This window comes from Hyla sarda, chromosome 5 (assembly GCF_029499605.1).
Source record: "Hyla sarda isolate aHylSar1 chromosome 5, aHylSar1.hap1, whole genome shotgun sequence".
NCBI lineage: Eukaryota > Metazoa > Chordata > Amphibia > Anura > Hylidae > Hyla > Hyla sarda.
The window spans coordinates 286503682-286520047 of NC_079193.1; the positions used below are offsets into that span (position 1 = coordinate 286503682).

The 16366-nt window shown below is 41.5% G+C and overlaps 1 protein-coding gene across 1 annotated transcript in view; it reads right to left on the minus strand.

Moving 5' to 3' along the window:
- ST18 (ST18 C2H2C-type zinc finger transcription factor) overlaps positions 1 to 15963 on the minus strand; it is a 445260-nt gene extending 429297 nt beyond the window's left edge. Inside the window, exon 1 of the mRNA XM_056521900.1 lies at positions 15945 to 15963. The gene's annotated coding sequence lies outside the window, so the exon portion shown is untranslated. The remainder of the gene's footprint in view (positions 1 to 15944) is intronic.
- Positions 15964 to 16366: the final 403 nt, after the last annotated feature.

The following is a 16366-nucleotide window of genomic DNA, read 5'->3' on the forward strand; positions in this document are numbered from 1 at the left end:
TCCTCATGCTGATGCTGCCACTTCCAGGATTTTTCAATGTGCTGCCATATGGTCTCCTTATGCTGCTGCTGCCACCTCCAGGCTCTGTCATTGTGCCGCCATATGGTCTATTCATGCTGATGGTGTCACCTCCAGGCTCTGTCATTGTGCCGCCATGTGGTCTCCTCATGCTGATGCTGCCACCTCCTGGCTCTCTCATTGTGCTGCCATGGATACTGCAAAACATAATTAAGGTGCTGGTCCCCAGTTACAGAAATTTCTCCACATCAGACCACAAGTAAGTATTGAGGATATGCATTAGCTAAACCTTAACTTTTCTTAGGATAAAATACATGGACCCAATCAGTTTTTTTAAATCTAACAAATGGAAAGGTGTGCAAAGAACACCATGTGCCACCTACACCACCAAGTATTGATGTGATGCAAAGACCTTTAAAAGGTGGAAAGGAACATCGTATGGTCCATTGTGACAGGTGGGGGTAAAAACTTCCCCTGCAAGGCCCTACTCTCGCATTATTAATTCCCTTCTTGGCAAGTGTTACTCATCCTAAAAAAAGGGCAGCCCCACACAGGAACCTCTCCCTATTTCCCCCTACAAACACTGCCATTTCCCAGGGTTTTTAGGTGGAAATAGGGAGAGGTTCCTGTGCGGGCCACCCTTTTTAGGGCAAGTAAGACTTGCCAAAAATAGGGCGAGAGTAGGGCCTTACAGGGGAAGTTTTTACCCCCACCTGTTACAATGGATCATACTTTGTTTCCTTCCACCTTTTAGAGGTTTTCTGCATCACATCAATACTTGGTGTTGTAGGTGGCACATGGTGTTTTTTGCACACCTTTCCTTTTGTTTGATTTAAAAAAAAATTGGGGTCCATATATTTTATCCTAAGAATAATATTAAAAGTTGAGTTTTACGTAAGGCATATCCTCAATACTTGCACACCAACACTTTGACAAAAGAAACCATTTTCTTCTGCCTACCTACCTCAGCTACTATTCTGATCCTGCCAACCACCTGATGTCACACATCTGATGCCAAGTTCTCCTTCTTTCACCCACCTTCGTCAACGGGTACTGGTATTAACACACACCACTCCACTCTACCAAAGTGTACCAAAGTTCATGGCAGCACCGACGTGTGGAGCGGTAACTACGGTCAGGGACAATACATGTCCACTGGGTAAATGTGGTTCCTGCACAGCCACAACAGCAACTTGGACAGGTCACGCCACTTCCAACTCCATGCTCTCCGGCCATTGGTCCAGTGACAGTGTGAGACTCTGCCTCCTCATCCTCCACCGTGTCCTCAGCATCCACTGCATGGACAAGTCTCAGTGCCCCCCCAGCATACCATGTGTGCAGGGCATGGCGGTATCACGCTGTTCTTCACATGGTTTGCCTTGGCGAGTCACACAGGGGAGGAACTGCTAAAAGTCATTAATCAAGAAATCGAATCATGGCTTACTCCATGAAAACTGGAAATGGGAACCATGGTGACCGACAATGCAAAGAACATTTTGTCTGCGCTGCCACAAGGATGCCTGAGCCATGTGCCCTACATGGCAAACGTGTTCAGTCTGGTTGATGCCATTGGCACATTAAATTAAACTTTTAAAATTTTAATCTATAGAAAATCTTCAATAAAAATTTTACGAAATATCTTTAATCTTTTCAATTTGAGGCCCTATGATCTCGTCAGGTTGCTGCCACCTCTAGGCTCTGTCATTGTGCCGCCATGTGACTCCTTGTTATATTGGGCTTTATGGTCATACAGTATTAGTTCAAAGTAAACACTTCGGGCACCCGGGACATTAAACTTGTGAATTTATTCAAAATCTTCCATTTAAATTAAAAAAAAAAATCGATGTCATCTTTTCAAGACTGAGGCCCTATGGTCATCGTCATATATTACCTGTGGAATTACCACAAGAATCCAATGAAACAGGTTGGAGCCATAACAATGAACCATAACTGATTAAAGGGGTACTCCGGTGGAAAACCTTTTTTTTTTAAATGAACTCGTGCCAGAAAGTTGAACAGATTTGTAAATTACTTCTATTAAAAAAATCTTAATCCTTTTAGTACTTTTTAGCAGCTGTATGCTACAAAGGAAATTCTTTACTTTTTCAATTTATTTTTTGTGTTGTCCACAGTGCTCTCTGCTGATACTTCTGTCCATGTCAGGAACTGTCCAGAGCAGCATAGGTTTGCTATGGGGATTCAGGTGTCAGCAGAGAGCACTGTGGACAACACAAAAAAGAAATAAAAAAATAAAGATTTTCCTCTGCAGCATACAGCTGCTAAAAAGTACTGAAAGGATTAAGATTTTTTAATAGAAGTTATTTACAAATCTGTTTAACTTTCTGGCACCAGTTGATTTAAAAAAAAGTTTTCCACTGGAGTAAACCTTCAAATTCTCATCTCTAATTGACACTGCAAACATGAGCCTTAAGTCCAAGGTTATTGAGCCTTATTTTATGGCACATGATATCTGTGTACCCAATATATAACTGTACCATACAAAAACATGGCAGACATGTTTGACAATCACTTATTCTAACCCAGATCCAGCTTCCCTTTCTTTTACGGATAATATACTTATTTATCAGTCCCATTTTTGGTCCTAAAGGAAAAGAAACAATACCACTGTTGTCCATGGGTAGTGTGTTGTATTGCAGGTCAGCTCTTTTCAAAAGAATAGGGATACGCTCTTATACCAAATACAGCCTATCGGCAAGAGAGCATCCATGCAATCCCATCCAATCCATTCTCAAACAAACCCTTTGCATATGTCTTGTCTATGTATCTCACTTTTTTTATTAGATAATTATGTAAGTCAGACCTTGTTCAAAACACTTTTATGCATTTTATACCCTTCAGGTCATTTTTTTCAACCCAAACCAGAACTCAGGTCAACACATTTTGTTTTTATTCTTTTTTTTTTTTCTAGATATTTTTTTTTTTTAAATATATTTTTTGCTGCCAACATAAAGATATAAAACATGTCATTTGGCACAGAAAAGATTTAGCTCAAGGCCTGATTTACACAAAATGTTGCCACTTTTTGCCAATTTAATTCCACGCCCCTTGCCAAGTGAGCATGGCTTCCTGCAAACAGAGCATGGCCTTATGCTCACTAAATTTACAACAACTTACGACAGAGAGCTGGCACAAGTTGTGGCTACTACGTACGCTAACTCCTAGCTGGTTTAGATTTCGAAGCACAGTGCACATAGCCACCAAAGACTAGAGTGTGAAATGACAGTCTTAGCAAATTTTCCTCATTGTTTTCCATTCCAAAAAAGAAATTACAATATTTATTTTAATAACATGTTTAAAATCAGACCGGTCCCTAACATAAGGCCATTTAAAGGGGTACTCGTGGGGAAAATAATTTATTTTAAATCAACTGGTACCAGAAAGTTAAACAGATTTGTAAATGACTACTATTTAAAAATTGTAATCCTTCCAGTACTTTGCTCCACAGGAAGTTTCTTTATTAATGAATTTATTTTCTGTCAGACCACAGTGCTCTCTGCTGACACTTCTGTCCATGTCAGGAACTGTGCAGGAATAAATCCCCATAGCAAACCTCTCCTGCTCTGGACAGTTCCTGACTCAGACAGAGGTGTCAGCAGAGAGCACTGTGATCAGACAGGAAAGAAATTCAAAGAGAAAATAACTTCCTTTGTAGTATACAGCAGCTGATAAGTACTGTAAGGATTACAATCTTTAAATAGAAGTAATTTACAAATCTGTTTAACTTGCTGGCACCAGTTGATTTGGGGGAAAAAAATTTTTTTTCCACCGGAGTACCCCTTTAAGGCTACATTTCAGCTCCTGCAATGCAGTGAAATTAAAGGGCCATTAATGTGCAAAATTTCACAATGCCATTATTGCACTCAACCATGTGCCATATAGTCTGGAAGCTACGCATGTGCAGTAATTCCCTGGCCAATCGTGCTGAAGATTTCACTGTGCGAGATCTCACAGCATGTTTAGGTTATGTGCTTTGGGGCAGCACAATGAATATTTATGAAGGGAGTGTGATATAGACGGGTGGCCATACTAGAACACTACAGATCTAAGAAACACCCAATGCAGTTAATTTACATAGTTTCTTCTTGGGCCATATCTCTGCAATGGAACAACAATTAACCCCTTAAGGACAATTTTCCACCTACATATGAGGGCTTGTTTTATGCACTACCAATTTTACTTGTAATACATCAGTCATTTTACCACAAAATCTATGACGAAACAAAACAAAAATATATATTTGTGGGACAAAATTGAAAACAAAATGGGGGAGATTAATCATTGACAAGGAAAAAGAAAATGCTCAGCTCACCATCCCCTCGTAGTAAATTGCAGAGACTGGGGCTGGGTAGGAGCACCTGGAGCTCGGATGAATCCGGGTCGCTTCCCGTAATAGAGAACCATATGAAGAGCAGGGATCTAGCTCACAGGATAGAGAAAGGATAAAACGTAGCTTTTACTTTCTCATATTAAAATGATCAAAATCAGGCACAAGCCAAAAAAAAGGGGGGGGCACCATGCCCCTAAAAACAGTGCACCAACGCGTTTCGAGCTGCAAACGAGCTCTTAATCATGGCTTGTCTTGTCTATGTTTAGGCGCAGTTCAGGCGCAAGCAGCATATTTTGAGACTTTTATACACCTTTTGATATAGACATTTTTACTCTTTTTGCCTACCCGTAGAACTTTTTCTTTTTGAGCATGCAGTGGTCACGTATTTATCATTTGCGACTTTTGTCAAAAGTCGCTATTTTGTGCGCAAATGTCAATTTTTAGGCGCAAAGTTACACCACCTACCAGTAGGCATGAGAATAATTTCAACCTTCCACAATTCAACCTTTAACCCCCTTCCCGCAGAATCCTGTGTATAGACGGCGAATTGCGCAGGTCTTTCGCACATTCCACCATCTATAGACGGCATTCAGTTAACCCGACGATGCGTGGCATCGCACGGGTTAACTGGCAGAAGTCCCGCTGTTACCAGCTCGATAGCCAATAACTTAAACCGAAATTCCGGTATAAGCTATCGGATATTTCTCCCCCCTCCCCCCCTCAGAAGCCGCTGCAGATCAATGATTTAAAGCAGGTGCTTTAAATCAATGACCTGCAGGGGCTTTAGCGGGGCCGGAGACTGCTGCCACCACCCGCTTCTCTCTCCCTGTCTGTCCTGGGGTCCTCCCTAGTCCAACCACCACCGCCGCCGCTACCCCATTGCCTCCCCCATCCCCAGTTTTATAATTACATGTTCCTGGAGCTCGAGGTCCGCGCTACTTCTGGCTCCGGCGGCATCCTGAGCTGTCACTGGGTGCACTGACGGTGACGTCGCATTGAGGATGTCACTCGTCCTTGTGCAGCGCAGTGCGCAGGTCGCCGCAAGAGCCAGAAGTAGCACGGACCCCGGACCCCAGGAACAGGTAATTATAAAACCTTGGATGGGAGAGGCAATGGGGCAGCGGTGGTAGCAGCATCAGAGGCAGCAGTGAAGTTTTGCAACATCTGGAGGGCCATAGTTTGGAGACCACTAAACAGTGGTCCCCAATCTGTTCTCCTCCAGTTGTTGCAAAACTACAACTCCCAGCATGCCCTTCGGCTGTCTGGGCATGCTGGGAGTTTTAGTTTTGCAACAGCTGGAGGCACATGGGTTGGTAAACACTGAGTTATGTAACAAACTCTGTGTTTTGCAACAAGTGTGCCTCCAGCTGTTGCATAACTACAACCCCCAGCATGCACGGACAGCCAAAGGGCATGCTGAAAGTTATAGTAGTGTGCCTCCAGCTATTGCATAACTACAAGTCCCAGCATGTCCTTCTGTCACTGCATGCTGAGAATTGTAGCTTTGCAACAGCTGGAGGTTTGCCCGGCTATGCACTGACAAGTACTTGCCAGTGCATGGCCAGTATTTGTCGGCGCTTTCGCATATCAATGCTCAACCCATGGCGTACCCCTTTGGGTACGTGTACCACGGGTTGAGAACCCAGGCCTCTGGTTGTTGGCCTGACTCTTTTTTTTAGAAAAGGTGTACGTTAGAAAACTTTTCATGGAAAAGGAGAGCTGCACCTCATTCATCATTATGCTGCGCATTATTGATGAATAAGGCGCACACTAGTCAAAGTATAGACAAAAAAAATGGTGGAAATTTGATCTAATGTGTTTTCCTAATTTTTTCTACCCAGTGTACTTTCCGGTAGAAATTACACCTTCTCTTTATTGTGAAGATCCATATGATTGAAATTATAAACTTATATAGGTTTGATTTTGTTTTACTTCTGTTAAAAATGTATAACCTTTTGCACCAAAATTAGTACCTTTGAAATTGTCCCCTTTCAACCCCTGTTCATTTTTTGCGCTGTGATTTGTTGTTTTTATCGGTGCAATTTTTGTTTTGATGGGACTTTTTGATTGCTTTTTATAAAAAAAAATTAGGGTATACAAAGGGACAAAAAATATACAATTTTAGAATTTGGCATTTTACATACCACATATGTTTAGTTCTGTTCACTTTTTTTTAACCCCTTAGGGACTCAGTCCATTTTCACCTTAAGGACTCAGCCCTTTTTTTGCAATTCTGACCACTGTCACTTTATGCATTAATAACTCTAGGATGCATGTACCTTTTTTCTGATTCCCAGAATGTTTTTCGTGACATATTCTACTTTAATATAGTGGCAAATTTTCGTCATTACTTGCATCCTTTCTTGGTGAAAAATCCCAAAATTTCATAAAAATTTAGAAAATTTCGCATTTTTCTAACTTTGAAACTCTCTGCTTGTAAGGATAATGGATATTCCAAATAAATTATGTATTGATTCACAAATACAATATGTCTACTTGATGTTTGCATCATAAAGTTGACATGTTTTTACATTTTGAAGGCATTAGACAGCTTTAAAGTATAGCAGCCATTTTCTAAATTTTCGCAAAAATTTCTAAATCTAAATTTTTCGCATGTTCACATGGTGAAATAGGAAAAATGGACCCCAAAATATGAAGCCCAATTTCTCCCGATAAAGAAAACACCCCATATGTGGACGCAAAGTGCTCTGCTGGCGCACTACAGGTCTCAGAACAGAACGAGCACCATTGGACTTTTGGAGAGATAATTTTGCTGGAATTGAAGTCAGGGGGCAATGTGCATTTTCAAACCTCCCATGGTGCCAGAACAGCAAAAAAACACCCACATGTGACACCATTTTGGAAACTACATCCCTCAAGGAATATAACAAGGGTTACAGTGAGTACTTACACCTCACAGGTTTTTTGAACAGTGGGCCGTAAAATTTAAAAATTAGATTTTTCGCACAATATTGATAGTGTTACCGCAAATGTTTCATTTTCACATAGGATTAATAGCGGAAAAAGCCCCAAAAATTGAAATGCAATTGAAATTGAAATTGCCCCAAAAATTGAAAATTGAAATTGAAATTGCCTGAGAAAGAAAATACCCATATGTGGATGTAAACTGCTCTGCGGGCGCACTGCAATGCTCAGAATAGAAGGAGTGGCATTGGGCTTCTGGAGTGAAAAGTTTGTTGGAATTGAAGTCGGGGGCAATGTGCATTTACAAAGCCCCCATTGTGCAAGAACAGCAGAATCCCCACATATGTGACACCATTTTGGAAACTAAACCGCTCAAAGAAGGTAACAAGGGTCATAGTGAAAACTTACATCCCACAGGTTTTTTTGAACAGGGGGGCCATAAAAGTAAAAAAATAAATTTTTAACACTGAATTGCTACTATTAACCAACATTTTTATCGTTTCACAAGTAGTGAGAGAAAATAATCTCCACAAAATCCAATTTCTCCAGAATAAGGTAATACCCCATATATGGCGGTAAAGCACTTTGCGAGTGCAAAACAGGGCTTAGGAGTGAGACAGCAGGAGTGAGATTTGAGGCCTCAAGTGGTGATTTGTACTGCAATGGATGAGATTCTGACATAAAATCTTTAAAATACCGTAGAAAAACCCGGCAAGTGACAACAATTTTGAAACTACACCCCTCAAGGAAGGTAACAAGGGGTACAGTGAGTACTTTCACCGCACAGGTTTTTGAACAGTGGGAAGTAAATTGAAAAATTTGATTTTTTTGCACTAAAATGTTGGGGTTACCCAATTTTTAACACTTTCACAAGGGGTAATGGGAGAAATTGGTATACAAATTATGGAGGGATTTTTCTCTTGACTATGGAAATACATCCACATATAGGGTAACATGCTGGTCGGGCACACAGCAAGGCTCAGAAGCCATAGAAGTATGTTTGCATTTGAGGCTTATGGCATATCAGTAGCTGATGGTTACATACATTCATAGGAGAATGTAAAAATTAAACACCCACATGTGACAGCATTACAGAAAGTACCCCTTCCCCCCTGAGGAATGGGTCTAGGGGTAAAGAGGCCATTTTAAACGCACGGGTGTTTCCTAAACTTATTTTCCAGGAATTGATGAAGGGTAGCTTTTGAAAATTGCAATGTTTAACCTATGCTCTGCTTCATCTTTCTGGGAACAACTAACATGTGACTTCGAATTGTTGCCTGGAAATACGACAGAGGTCGTGAGTGAGAACTCTTCACAATTGAGGCCGATGTTTCTTATGGACCTAACTGACAGTTACATACATTTAGAGGAAAATACAAGAAAGGAACACCCACATGTGAGCCTATTACAAACAGTATACCCCCTAGGGTAGGTGTATAGGGGTGAAGTAGGCATTTGGAACGGACGGGTGTTTCCTAAACTTACTTTCCAGGAATGGAGGAAGTGTAGTTTGGGGGAACTGAAAATTGCAATTTTATTACTGACATGCCAATTATTTTCCCAGAATGATGACCCAGAGTATATCCAAAAGTAAAAATTATGCCCGGCCCAAACCCTATGCTCTGATCATCATTCTGGGAATGTGTTGTGTGTGGCCGTCCCTATTCTGTTACCTCAAATACTCCCTGAAGCAATCTCTAATGCAGAGGCCTGGATGATCGGGGCAAGTGTCCGAATCCCCCTCCTGTGACACATTCTGCATTTTTTCTGTCATCGTCCCTTCTTTCCAGTGGAGGGGACCCCACTTGGTAAGTGTTGGCCTTGGACGATCCGGGGGCCCACAGTTCCAGAGGTGCTCTGGCCCACTCTTTGATGGTCACCAAAGATTAGGGCCTTTAGAACTTCCTCTTGGAAATGCAGAAATGTCCCTGGGTTGCCAGCATACTGGTACAGTACCAAAGCATAGTACATGGCAACCTGTACCATGTAGACCGCAATTTTTTTCCCAAAACCTGTGTTTTCCGCATGGCATTATATGGCTTGAGGACTTGATCAGACAGATCAACTCCCCCCCCCTATACTGATTGTAGTCTAGAATACAATCAGGCTTGAGGACCAGTCCCAGGGGTTCTGCCATTCCCATGAATTGTGGTGAGCATAAGGACATCCCTCTTTATACCTGACCAGCAACAGGTTTTCATGGGAAAAGGCACAGGACTCACCCCGGGGGATAGGAGTCTGCAGGGGATAGGAAGGAAGGCCTCTTTGTTTCTTCCACACTGTCCCACAAGTGACCGTGGATCTGGTGGCAAGGGATGTGGAAAGAGGGATACTGGTATAAAAGTTATCCTTGTAAAGGTGGTAACCCTTATTCAGCAATGGGTGCAAAAGGTCCCAAACGATTTTCCCGTTAACACCCAGAGCGGGGGGACATTCTGGGGGTTCAATACGGGAATCTCTTCCCTCGTTCACTATAAACTTGCAAGTGTAACGTGAGGTACTGTTTACAAAGTTTATACATCTTCACACCATACCGCGCCCGCTTGGTGGGAATGTACTGGTGGAAGATGAGCCTCCCCTTAAAGCAGAGGAGAGACTCATCAATAGAGACATAGGCCTCCCAAAATTTGGCCCAGAAGGGATTGATGACCGGCCTGATTTTATACAGTCGGTCATATGCGGGATCACTTCGGGGGGGGGGCAGCTGGGGTGGGGGGTTGGGGGACATGCCGCATTATCAGCATAATGCAAACATTTCCAAATGGCCATACTGTCAGGGACATGTCATGGCCATACTGTAGAGCGGGGTCTGGTAGAGAACGTACCCACTCCAGTACTACCTGACACTGGGTTTTTTAACCAGGCCCATATGCAGCAAAAGGCCCCAAAATGTCCTCATTTAGGCTGCATTGACTGGGAACCAGCCATTGGGACTAGCTAAAAAGGGGCCTGGATTTTAAGAACTGTTGGGAGTACAGATTCATCCAGTCAACCATCATATTAACAAAGGCGTCACTGAAATAATAACTAAAATAGTCTATTTGTTGGAGGCAAGTAAGGCATACGCCTCCTCCGCTGAAAACATCCTGCGGGCCAAACATCCTGCGGGCCATTTTCCTACTCTAATGGGGGGTGAAGTGTATGTATTTGTGGGGGGAAAATTTTCTTCGTGTGTGTGCTGTGTGTGGTGTGGTGCGATACTTCCTACCCTAACCCGCCCTAACCTGCTCTAACCTACTACCTAACCTGCCCTAAGAATAAAAACCATAAGATATTAAATAAAACTAAACTAAAAACTTAAAAAAGAAAGTGTAAAAAAAAAAGCACAAAAAGCCGGGACCACCCCACTATGATGCAGGCTCAGCTCTGAAGCACCCTGCTTCCTTAAGAGATTAAAAAGAAGTAGACACCATTTTGATCAGCATAATCTGAACAGCCTGTACCAACTGGTTAGTGTAGGTGACATAGGTGTCAGTTTTATATGTATCATAAAGGGTCATCAGTTTGTGAGTTAAAAGTATCTTAAATTCTTACTGTGATAGGTACCTTATGGAAAAAATGGGTCAAGAACAGAAGAAAACCAATGTGGTTAAATAAAAATGCTAGGGGGGCAATACATAACAAAATAAATAATGTAAGCTACAAAACAGGAAGGCATAGAAGGAGCATTAAAAATAACTATAGGGGAAAAAAACTCAATATGCAAAAAACAGATAAAACAGCAAAACTGGAGACAGACTCATTGCCAAAAAGGGTAAAATTAACCCCAAAATGTTCTTTAACTAAATAAATAGTAAAAAGGTTAAAAAAAAAGTTTCAGTGTTAAGGAAGGAATCTTAGAGGGAGATGAGGAAAAAATATTACAGTGGTCCCTCAACATACAAAGGTAATTCGTTCCAAACGAGCCATCGTTTGTCGAATCCATCGTATGTTGAGGGATTCGTGCAATGTAAAGTATAGGAAGCTGTACTCACCTGTCCCCGCCGCTCCCGATGGTGACCCCGGGCCTCCGCTGGGCTCTCCTGGTCTTCTCCGGTCCTCTGCTGGGTTCTCCTGGTCTTTTCCGGTCCTCCGCTGTCTTCTCCGGTCCTCCGCTGTCTTCCGCAAGGCCTTACTGGGCCTGCGTAGCGATGTCATTATGCCGCTGCGTACGCCATTCCTATTGGATGACGTGCGCAGCAGCGTATTGACATCACTGGAGAGGGACGAGAAGACACCGGAAGACCAGCGCTGGACCTGGAGGGCACCCCGGAGCATCGTGGAGGGGTAAGTAATACTTACCGCACCACACGGGGAACATTAAGCTGCTATCCGGCAGCAGCTTAAGCATTTTGCGTTGCCGGATAGCACTTAATGCGATGGCCCCGACATAAAAAAGCATTGCATGTCGATGCTGACATCGACATGCGATGGCCTCTGAGAGGCCATCGAATGTCAATTTGATCATATGTCGGGGCCATCGTAGGTCTGGGGGTCACTGTATATCAAACATATATTCCTCCACTGTGTTCACAAGGGAAAATAAAATGCCAGGTGCAGTACTGCGGATTATGGTAAACTCTCGCTTACATGTCACCTGTGCAACCCAGGAAGAAGAGCAGTGTTGCCTAAAAAAAAGTAAAAATAGACAATCACCAGGTCCAGCTTTACCCTGCATTCTAACAGAGTTAGGTAACATGATAGACAGACACCTATGTGTATTATTTCAGGACTCTAAGAGGGTTTTCCGCATAGCAAATAAGGTGCCAATATTCAAAAAGAGGTCAAAAAGCAACCCTGGGTATTATTGGCTTATTATATTAATCTCCAAACTAGTCTGATTAGCTTTTATGAGGAGGTGAGCTTAAGTCTGGACTAAGCCCTTTTTTTTATTTAATATATTTATTAATAACCTTGTAACATTATATAGTAAAGTGTCAATCTTTGCAGATGATACTAAAGTGTGTAAAGTGGAATAGAGGACAGAACACTATTACAAAGGGATCTGGATAGGTTGGAGACTCGGGCTTTGGCTGCATTGGTTGGAGGCTTGAAAAGTGGCAGATCAGGTTAAAGGAAAACTGTCATGTTTGCTTCCGCACTAACCACAGGTACTGATGGATAGTGCAGGAGATGCTGATTCCTTTGATCCCTACCTTGGCCGGGCGGGGTTTCTGTAGCTTAACTGACACTGACGTCAGCGCCGCCCGTCCGCAACGCCGCCCGCTTATGAATATTTATCCCCCCTCCCTTCAGCTCTCCCTCTCTTCGCCGCTCCTGACATGCGCAGTGAAGACCAGTTAGGAGCGGCGAAGAGAGGGAGAGCTGGAGGGAGGGGGGATGAATTATCATAAGCGGGCGGCACTGCAGACGGGCGGCGCTGACGTCAGTACCAGTTAAGCTACAGAAAACCTGCCCGTGAAAGTTACAGCCACATTTCCAGATATAATAAAACTAAGATTGCGGACGAACGGCCGGACGGATCCGGCCAAGCTAGGGATCAAAGGAATCAGCGTCTCCCGCACTATCCATCAGTACCTGTGGTTAGTGTGGGAGCAAACATGTGACAGTTTTCCTTGAAACATTAATACATGTAAGGTTATGCACATGGGGAGGAAAAAATCCAGGCTGTGAATATGTATTAAATGGAAAAATACTGGGAATGACTGATACAAAATTACTTAGGAGTCTACACTCACAGTAAATTTAACTGCAGCAACCAGTGCCAGGCAGCTGCTGTCAAAGCAAATAGAATCATGGGATACATCAAAAGGTGTATAGGTGTATATGGCAAAAACATAGTTCTACCACTGTACAAATCACTAGTGAGACCACACATGAAATACTGCGTACAGTACTGGGCACCAGTGTACAAGAAAAATATAGTGGAGCTGGAGAGGGTTCAAAGACAAAATTATTAGAATTATCAGGGGCAGTACAACGATCTCTCCCATAACCTATTTATATCCAGGACTGTATCTATAACAAGGGGACATCCTTTATGTGTAGAGGAAACAAGGTTTCTACACCCGCACAGAGGGGGATTCTTTACTCTTTGAGCAGTGAGACTGTGGAACTCTCTGCCAGAAGAAGTGGTCATGGTTAACTTAATAAAAGAGTTCAAAAGGGGCCTGGACACATTTCTGGAAGGTACAGTAATAATATTCCAGGTTATAGTCACTAGATTCTGGAGGTGGGACTTTAATCCAGGGATTTATTCTGGTATATGCTGATTACCATATTGAAGTCAGGAAGAAACTTTTATATTTAAAATAAACAAAATTCACTGTCACCTCATGAACTTATTTGACTTTCTCTGGATCAACACTATGGCCCTGATTTATCAATCAGCCCGAACCCCTAATTGTCTGTTTTTTTCCCATAACAACCAATCACAGCTCAACTTTCATATCTAACTTTAATTTTATGGGGGGGGCTTCCATTTCTATTCAATTATTTTGCTTCATAGGATTACAACGGGGTTGTTGTTTTTTTTTGTCTTGTTTTGTTTATTTGTTTCTTTTTTTTTTTTATAACTATTTTGCAATACATGGGGTTGTATGAAGGCTAATTTATTGTGCCATGATCTGTAGTTTTTATTGGTACCCTTTTAGTTTTGATGGGACCTTTCGAGTACTATTTGTAATTTTTTTCTGGTATATGACATGAACAGAAATTAGCAGTTCTGGAGTTTTTATTTTTTTCACATTTACACCATTGACTGTGTAGTTTCATTCATGTTATATTTTAATAGTTCAGACATTTCTGCAAATATTTTTTGTTTATATTTGTTTACATTCTTTTATTTGGAAAATGGGTGGTGATTCAAACTTTTATTAAGAAAGGGGCTTATTCACAGTTATTAAAATTTTTTATTAACATCTTATTCACTTTTTTTAGTCCCCATAGAGACCTATTACATTTTCATATTACATCTTTTGATTGCATACTGTAATGTCCTTTTGTCTTTGCTTTGCATTTTTCTGCTTTGGGTCCTGTTCAGACATTAGGTTTGTATCTAAACAGTTTCTGTGATTATTCTCCCTGGTTTGGGAAGAGTTAACCCTTCAGCACCGGAGGATATAAGGCCTCTTCAGGTGCTGCTCTGGTGCTGGTAATTACACCTGTTACTCTGACCATGTTTGCAATATGTTCACCATGTCTGTCTGAGCACATGTCCTGTGTTTTAACCATGGTTATCTGTCCTGTCTGATATGTCGTTTTTAGCTGGCCTTGTTTTAGTACCTTTGTCGGGTTTTAGTATTATTGTATTGTTTGTTCTGCATATGCTTTGTGTTTCTTAGGTCGGTATTTACACTGTGCGATTTTTCAGTCCTGTTTTGACCCTTGTTTGATCCTTGATCTCCTAGGATAGAATAATGTTCTGAGCCTTGTGCTTATCTGTCTATTTAGGAGTGAGTTAGTCTTGTGTCTGTACCCATGTTTGCTTGTACCTAGGATTTTTGTTTCCTTCTAGGCTAGTATTCTGATCACTCTGGGTAGTGCCCACTGGCTAGGAGCCTATTTGGCTTTGGTATTGATGTTCCTTTATGATTGGAGTGGGGTGCCTCATGTGTTCCTTGTTCTGAGTCCAGTGTAAACAGAGCTCTTGATTTCTTGACCTGTTTAGCATTCTGACATTCAGTTATCCTGTTAATCCCCTGTACCTCCTGATTTTGTCTGCAATATACTTATCCTCCCAGTTGTCGATCCATCATTTAGGGTAGATGGGCAAGTAGGCAGGGAGAGGGGTTTTTAGGGGCAGCTTAGGGCTCACTTCTCCCTGCCCCCTGTTAATGACAAATACACTGAACAATGCTGTGCTACAGCACATTGCATTGATCAGTGTTATCGGCACTCCATTACTACTGTTGACGCTGCCTGCAGTGATGGACAGCAGATAGGATGGGATAGAGGCAGGTAGAGACCCTCCACCCATCCTCTCAGCTGATCAGGACCCTACAATTTTGCAGCTGTGATCCAGATCAGCTGCACTGGGCTACCAGAAATGCTTTTTGGCACTTGTAGACACACTTGTCTGAAGGGTTAATGCCAGACATCACCATGATCGATGTTGTCTGTTATTAGCCATGATCAACTGGCTATAAAGCTCTGCTCAGCTCCCGTGCCCTTTAGTGGTTAAATACTGATATAGTAGATAGATTACTCTCAAAGAAAAACAACCTTAATAGTATGTTCACACATGTATAATTTGTAAATGTTATACTACAGATTTAAAATAATGTTTTACCATTAATTTATATTGAGTTACACAGCATAAATACTGCAGCATAAAATCTGCCGCATATATAGTATGTGTGAACATACCCTAAAACAACTAAACAAAACATACAGTACAAATTAGAGCTGCATTCTCTAACTAAATCTAAAATATTTAAGGCTCTTTATAACAAACTCTGTGATCCAAAGCTCCAAAAACCTTTATAACACACTTTGAGTAACATTCACATGCGTGATAGAATATTCATCAATCTCATTTTAATGTGTAAAATTAAGTTTATAAACCATCCCATGTGTTATTGTTTTATACTTCAAAATTTTACGCAATTCCATTTGCTAATAAACATAACATTAAAACAAAGAACAATCTTGCACATAACAGCAACAACAATAAGTCAAGATACTGTATCTTATGTAACAGAGTAAATCTTACCTTTCTTCAGATTCCTGAAGTGCAGTTAAAGAGATATCCTTGCATTGTCATGTACTGTTTGTATTTAATTCAGGTATAGTTGGTCAAAACAACTTCTGTGTTGCAGAGTTTTAAGTGAATTCGCATAGCATTCTACATTATAAACAACCCAAACAAATGAAGTACAGACTATTCCCTTCCCGTACAGTACATTCAGCATGTCCATGAGTTTAATTACAGTCAAAAACATCCTATCAGACATAATACAAAAGAACGCCAAAGAATCAGAATGCAGAAACTATTCAACTTGCTGACTAACTTTGCTCTGTGTGTTATTTACCAAACTACACAAAGAAAATGCTGTCCATTCAAAACACATTTCGAAACTCTTTTCACAGAAAGTGACTGAACAAATGGTCCCATGTCCTAAGCTACATCCCCTG